The sequence below is a fragment of the Schistocerca piceifrons genome, chromosome X, assembly GCF_021461385.2.
Source record: "Schistocerca piceifrons isolate TAMUIC-IGC-003096 chromosome X, iqSchPice1.1, whole genome shotgun sequence".
Taxonomy (NCBI): Eukaryota; Metazoa; Arthropoda; class Insecta; order Orthoptera; family Acrididae; genus Schistocerca; species Schistocerca piceifrons.
Genome location: NC_060149.1, coordinates 719735625 through 719742436, shown reverse-complemented (window position 1 = coordinate 719742436; position 6812 = coordinate 719735625). Strand labels below are relative to the sequence as shown.

The 6812-nt window shown below is 44.6% G+C and overlaps 1 pseudogene; it reads left to right on the top strand.

The window, feature by feature from the left end:
- The first annotated feature begins 2127 nt into the window (after window positions 1-2127).
- LOC124723738 lies at window positions 2128-2245 on the top strand (annotated as a pseudogene).
- The last annotated feature ends 4567 nt before the right edge of the window (window positions 2246-6812 follow it).

The window sequence follows — 6812 nt, the reverse complement described above, 5'->3', positions numbered from 1 at the left end:
AGGAACAGCCAGGAACGGCGACAGACGGGAACACAGTAGCGGCATTGCACGTTGCACGACGCCCGCATGCGGTGAAGATGACCTTCCTTTTATGGAAATTTCACGTCTCTGTTAAATGCAGACAATCTGATGAATATTTTCACGGCAAACACAAACGTCTTGGGTTCTTCGAGACTGCAGTTCGTATGAAATACATTCTTGATTTAAAAGCGTATTTTCATATGTATCATGCTTTGCTGTGTTCCAGAACCTTTCCTTCTGATCTGAACTACAGTCAACTCAAGTTTCAGAGTAAAGCTATAATAAGAGTGCGTCATATTACTAACATACGCGTGCGTCGTCATTGTTCAGTTGCTAGCCCTTACACGATACTTCCACATTATCCCTACACGGTCCCAAGAAGTGCAGAGGACACCTGGTAAATAATAGTGTGAATGACAAATCATGCCCAGATGTGTATCACATACGCGTTACCGGAACAAACGTGTGAAACAATGTGTTCCATCTCCCCGCGTCTACAGCTAACAGAGCCCAATGATGATTGTCGTCAGAGAGCATTATGATGAGGACGATCAGTGGAACGATTGAGTATGTAATATTTGACGTGAAAACATCGTGTTTAGTGTCTATTTTAATTCACGGCATCGTTGCCACATTAATTACAAGTGTAAAAAATGTGGTAAGTGTCTTAGATTACTATCGTTGTTTCGTCCCGCAACCGTTGTTGAAAGTGGAACACATGGTCGTCCATTAAGCACAGAAACGGTTCGTTTTCTAATGTTATTTGCTACACTGTGACAGGGGAACACGATGAGTAACCTCCCACACCACCCGAAACGCACAGGAAACGACAGTACATTAAGGCCAAGCTCCTTCCATTGACACGCAGTAAGTTACATGGTACGGTGGTGAGATCACGCAGACGAGATATCGTGCCCAAGGAAACACCATCTGTGCTCCATACCATGTCCGAATATCGGTGTCGTTGTCAACAGCTTATCTCCACCCTCCTCAAGCAAGACTGACGTCATGTGTGAGGATATTCTCCAACATGTCATATTGTCCAACATTCTGGGCGGCAACATCTCATCTGTAAAGAAGCGCCTTGATACGAAAGTCGTCCACTCTTGCTTCATTTCGAGTCAAGGCAGTACAGAAAAACCTCCTAGGTTCTAAAGCATTGTTTGCTCCCCATGTCCAAGAAGGCCGAACTGGACCACTGCCTTTCTCTGCAATTGGCAAGAGATCCACTTTTTGAGGTCGGAAGGAAACTGAGGAGCATTCACTCCGAAATATGACGTACCTGGTGTGACGAACACTCAGTCACACATGCGCACTTCACCAGTACCTATTAATAACCTGATTTAATCGTATTGAAAATGTCTGGAAGTATTTGGAACAGTGAATGAAACTTGGCAGTTCACATCCCCACAGTTTTTAGCTATTTGTTGTCTAATCATGAACGAAAGGCTACAGCTAGATATGACACACCTCAAGAAAATTATAGACTCTCTCCGTCGCTAAATCGAGAGCGCTCTCAGGACTACAGGGAACGAGAGACGTTATTCCCGTGATGTCCACTGGTGGTAAGTCGGTTTTTGTTGAGTGTGTTTGTCTAATATTATGCGAACTCCAGGACTACGTCGCATCTACTTCAAGGTTTGAAACCTTCAATCACAGATCACTTAAATCTGGTACGAAGGCTATCGCGCTGCTGGGTAAATTCCTGCTTGGTGTTGCTGTTTCTACTACTCGGAAACGAGAAACACTCAGGTTATCACATCATTTCCCCAGCAACGAGCAATAAGCGACACCTTCTAATTACGTGTTTGTGAATACTTCCGTTTGGTTGGGCGAAATCTCATATGATGCATGCATCAGCAACAGCATCCTTGTAGCCATCGATGTGGCAACAGGCGGATATAAATTGAGAAATGAAATATTTCAGCTGAACTTACAGGATTTTTTCTTAATGAATACATCAGGAGTGAGTGTATATAACGAAGCTACGTCGTGTAGTCATCCGAAGTATTTTACAGTTTTATAAGAATTGAGTATCTCTGTAAGAAATGATGGCCAAGAACACTACATTTAGTCAGCTACTTCAAGAAAGTAAATATAAAGGCTGCCAACGGCCTTGCCGCAGTGGTAACACCGGTTCCCGTCGGATCACCGAAGTTCAGCGCTGTCGGGCTAGGCTAGCACTTGGATGGGTGACCATCCGGTCTGCTGAGCGCTGTTGGCAAGCGGGATGCACTCAGCCCTTGTGAGACAAACTGAGGAGCTACTTGATTGAGAAGTAGCGGCTCCGGTCTCGGAAACTGACATGCTGCCGGTAGAGCGATGTGCTGATCACATGCCCCTCCACATCCGCATCGAGTAACGCCTGTGGGCTGACGATGACAAGGCGGCCGGTCGCTACCTTTGGGCCTTCATGGCCTGTGTGGGAGTAGTTTAATTTAGTTTAGTTTTTAACATAAAGGCCTTCGGGATCTGTTGAAGGTACTGCAGCATGGCCTCACACACACAGAGTGGGCTGGAACGTCTGGACGACCGGTAGTGTGAACAGTCGATCCCATCCAGGCTGGGCTGGTGAACTCCGAACGCCTCATGTAGGACTTATTTCCAGTTGAGAGATGTGGAGACGTGCAGTGCTGGGTCGAGCAGGATTGCTCGAAGTAGCGCCTGGATCTCTTCAGCGAGAAGTATGATGCGTTGATAAAGAAATATCATACCTACGCCATCGGCACTGTAGTCAGGTAGTTCTTAGGATTGTGTAACCTTCGAGGGCAGAGACCAGTACTAGGGTTTGTCATTTGGCATATGGTGACGGCAGAAATTTTCACTCTGACAAAGTTCGCTTCCATGGAAGCGGTGTCGCTGTTGTCAAGATTCAGTGGGCTTCCATAGACACTGAATGGTGGAAGACTTCTCATAAAAAAATAACATTCGTCCTATCTGCCTGAGATGCCTTTACCATTACATCATCAATGGAGGCGAAACGCAAGTCTGTCCCCTTTACTCCATTACTAACAAACATATAGAAATTTTATGCAATATTATCTATTCTGTACGGCATGTAAAGGAAATGAAAAAGTCCATATTATTTCGTAATATTCGTTTTCATCACAAACTCATGGACCACCGGTATGCAGTCATAAGCATTGATGAGTCTCTCGTGTACAAGGGGTTAAGGACGACGCATTACAACCACGTCCAGTTGACTTTGCTGCCGTAGAATCCCTTGCTGATCAGGTAATTGTGGATCACAAGCCAATTTACCTGCGAGTCCCGAAGTAAAGTATAGTCGTATGCCATTATTGACTTGGAAATCCCGAAGGGCATCTTCAGCCAACTGATTTGTTAAACTTGTTTTCTGCCCTTCACACATGTAGGCACCTTCCCTACACGAAGTTTGAGCGATGTGTGTCGTTTATGTGTAACTGATGTAACAGTTTAGATGACTGTAATGGGTGTGGAAGTGTGGTGTCATGTATGTGTTGGATGATGATGAGAGAAAGGAGAGGATGAAACCTGGTGCCGGCACATAGCCTACTTCTCTCAGGTACCACAAACTGGGCCGCCGAGCTTAATGTCCGCATCCTGCAGACGGATCGCCATCAACATTGTCTCGTACATACACTTTACAAGTCGTTTGGAATTTAATCCCTGATACTGGCGTAAATCCGGTAACCTGTTGCTTTACACCACCACCCCTTCTGTCTGAAACGAAGTGCAGAGTACTGGAAGAAGAAACGAGCGAAGGAAATCATAAAACAATCTACGGCAAATTAAGAACAATTTTAGCATGGTTCCTGCAAGAATGGTAGGGTTACTGGGACACATGAACAGCAAGATGACTTGATATCTTCAAGTTCAAAGGATAGCAGCTAATTTGGTATTATCGTGATATACGAGAGCGACTTCCACGAATATGATAAGGCAAGATGAGTGGCAATCTTTAAAAGAAATGTGTGTTCTCTTTGCAGCCGGATCTTCTCACAAAATTTCAGTCAAAATCCAAAGGCGAAAATAATTTTTTGGCTCTCACATCCATTGTATTAAAATAAGAGAAATCAGAGTTCGAATGAAAGATGTAAATGTTCGTTTTTCACGCTACTTGTTCGAGGGTGGATCTGTAGATAAATGACTTGAACACATTTCGATGAACGGTCTGCAATCACTTAAGTGTGAACTGCGGTGTAATCATGTAGATGTCGATGAAAATGTAAATATCTCAGGTTTCCTCCGCGCTATTGGCTAATGATGTATAGCCGGATTTTCTGACGAGCAATTTCAAGTTTATGCACAGTATATCGAGGATCTACCCAGCCGTCTTTTTCAGGTACAGTGAGATTTTCTGTTATGTGTACTGGCTGCCCCTACCCCAACCAGAAAGTGAATGTTGCACCACGATACTCGTATCATCGTATTCAGTTTTATGATTATGTTCAAGCTTGTGCTTGACGACAGTGAATTTTCTTGTCTGTTTTACTTGGGTTTGTCGCTGATGTTCCTTGGATCTGTCCAAGAGTCTTCTGATACTCTGTCCCACGTGAGACGTGGCACATCCGTGTGGAATGAGATACACAACCGGCTTTCAGATACTTAGCTTGTTTTTAAAATTATGAAGAATACTTTTACCTTGGTTGAAGCGAGGGAAAAACATTTCCGTTAGATCTCATCGATCTTTCCGGATATTGCGCCAGCAAAAGCTAGCTAAGCCATTTTTGGCTTCTATTCCTCAGTCTCAGTCTCAGCTTCAGGTTTTCTTGATTTTGAGTTCAAAGCCCATTTAATTTCATGATCTGAGTGCCCATTCCTTAAGAAAACTATCCTTTGACGATTTGTTTCTTTTTCTGTATCCATAGTTACATATCCGATACTCAGATAGACTAAAATAATGTGTTTTTGGACGTCTAATTTACGTCAGAACTTCATTTAATTCACCGACTTGCAAATCTCCAGAATATATCTTCTCACACTTACATACGAGACAGCTGATTTATATATCGTGATACATATAATTTGCGACCATCACCACCAACGGATAGGGTACTATCTAGTTATTGTTCACTTGTTACTGGGTTCTTTATTGCATAGACCGGTTCGGACGAATCCCCTATGCTTTCCGTCCATACTTGTTCGTCCGTTTAATTTGCTTGTATAGCCGAGGCTTCCTTCTGTGTGTTATCTAGTCTTCCTTCCGAGAGTTTATTGCGTCATCTTGTGTGTGCGTCCTCACTGCCGCCGTCTTCATCCAGCCGTGACCGCTGCCGTCGCCGCCGCCAACTCCCTCAGTTTATCGCGCAACGACTGCCATCGCCGTCACCACTTCCATCTGGTTGTTGCCGTCACTGCATCACCCGTGATATACCTGCTTCCCTACCTCTCACACAGGAGACGCTCACATTGTCCAAAACTCCACCACAGCTCGTCGCCTTGGCAACAGCTTCACTTCGGCAGCCACTCATCCCAATCAACGCCGCCCTTCACTGCCCGCGGATCATTCTACAACTATTATCTATACTTCTCTTTGTTCTGCTCCAACCGTCACCACATGGAATACATCCTCTCCATCAACCCCCTACATCTATCCTCCCTTACACTGCTCTCTGTTCCAGCTCCTCCGATATGTTGTTTTTCAGTCACTACTCATCAGCCACCACATCTATCACCGACACACACTTAACAGCCCGCAGAGTAACAGTTGCCACAGACGATATCACTTCATCAAGCCTCATCATTCCAACCAACGCATGGCGTTCTGAAGGACCTGTGAAATACTCAGGTGACCCTCGACACAACGACACGTTCCACCACCCCAAACCCACAACAATTTTCTTTCCCACATCGTTAAAAACCCAACGCATCGTCAAAATTCTGATATCAGTCCCACTCCCACCCGAAAGAAATCGCAATCTGATCCTGATGACAACCAGCATATGGGCACCTCTCCTCCCCCTACAACACCTTCCCTACCTCCCACACCTCCACGCTCTTCAACCTAGATCCGAAATTCCTCATATTCAAATCCCTCACCCTCGAAATCTACAAATATCCACCAAGTGTCCACATCCGAGAAGTCACATCTAGAAAAAGCACTGAATCACTTAAATCCTTCTACCCCTGTTTCCATAGTGAACTTCTCTCCAAAAGTCCTCACATTACCTTTGGCCACAGAGTCTCTATAACACCCCTAACCACGGTATCCCTTGCCATAAAAACCCAACTTCTCGCTATCCTCCCACTCTCAATGCAGTTATCACTGGAGTCAGCCTTGAGATCACCGATGAGAAAGAGGAGTCTGAAATAAACAACACCCAGAATTTAAAAGTTCAATAAGCACTTTGAATCAAGAATGTTCACTGTTCCACTCACCTTATCAGTATTTGTATTGACTCACCCGCCGCCACACACCTTTTCCTTAAAGATGGAGCTCTGATATACGACCACCACTACAAGGTCGAACACTCCAAATCACATCCCTAGTCCTACCACTGTCAAAAGTGTCTTCGCTACAATGATCACCGAATTGCAGACTGTTAAAACCCACCTACCTGTCCATCCTCCGAAGCCTTCAATTTCCTTAAACGCTGAGCTAACCTAGATTCACCTCCAACCTGCAACAAGTGTAGTGACCTATTCCTTGAAATGTAAAGCCAAGTCTCAAACAACCAACCGAGAAATCATAGTCCCATTCCGCCCATTGATACCCCAATTTGTTCCAACAATTCTCTTCAGCCAGCCACCACTGCTGAAGACATCATCAAATACATCTACCAAAACATTATTCCATTACAATGTGCACA